This window comes from Lutra lutra, chromosome 9 (assembly GCF_902655055.1).
Source record: "Lutra lutra chromosome 9, mLutLut1.2, whole genome shotgun sequence".
Taxonomy (NCBI): Eukaryota; Metazoa; Chordata; class Mammalia; order Carnivora; family Mustelidae; genus Lutra; species Lutra lutra.
The window spans coordinates 88,678,887-88,680,075 of NC_062286.1; positions in this window are offsets into that span (position 1 = coordinate 88,678,887).

Below are 1,189 nucleotides of genomic sequence, written 5' to 3' on the forward strand. Positions count from 1 at the left end.
TGGATGCAGTTACTGTTTATACAGAGAACAAAGCAAAGAAGTATTTATAAATTTGAGAGACATAAATTTGAAAGTTCATTTCCAAACCCAGCATAAGAAAATGGGGGATGGGGGATGCCTGGGTGGCTCAGTCGGTCACGATCCAGGCGTCCTGGGATTGAGTCCCTAATCGGGCTCCTTGCTCAGCAGGGAGCCTGCTTCTCTCTCTGCCTTTGCCTGCCATTCTGCTTGCTTGTGCATTTTCTCTCTCTCTCTCTCTCTCTCTCTGACAAATAAATAAATAAATAAATAAATCATTAAAAAAAAATAAAAAGAAAATGGGAGATGGTCTAAAAATTTCACCTAGAGAGAGGTAACCAGTAATTAAAGAGTACTCTTACTTATTCTATCAGCTACTAGATTTACATATTTCATTGTTCAATAGACTGCCATGGAGGAATATGGAAAAAAAGGAAGAAAGTGACCAGAGAGACTTGTGGCTTTGTGATTTGTGACTCTTCTCTCTTTTTCCATACACTCATGGATATATATAAATACACACAAATATCTTTGTCTATCAATCTATCTATATACCTAGATATATAAAGAGAGTTATGGATGTGTAACTATGTTCATGGATATATAAATAATCTAGACATTAAATATAGATTTCTAGGAATAGATATGATAGATGATAGGTCATTTTAAATTTATACAGTAGATTTTTTGTGATGCTTAATTGGATATTTTGGTAGGTAAGCAAGGCTTGGGTGATAACTTCATTGTTCTTTTGGACAACTCTTAATAGTCTTTCCTTTAAACCCCATTTTTAAGCAGAAGGGACATGAATTTAAAATGACTTTGGAAACCTTCCTGAATTATCTTCAGAGAACCCCTCACCAGGGCAGCCGGAACCAGCCTCCACCTAGGGCGCATGGGAGGCAGTGGGAGAGAGCCTCCTCTACTCCGTGAGAGATTTAAGAAACCATTTCGGGCAAAGTCTTGAAATACAACTCTCGCCCCTTCCTCTCTGTGGGACTTCCAGCTGCTCCATCTGAAAACCCGATGCTCTCAGACCCTCCCAGCCTCTCCATTCTCGGCTTTCAATTAGAGTCATGGGAAAGCAGAATGGGAAATGACCCTCGGGAACACGCCCTCCTTCCCGGAGGAGGGGAGTGGGAGTGGCAGGGACTCGGCCCGCAAGGCCTGG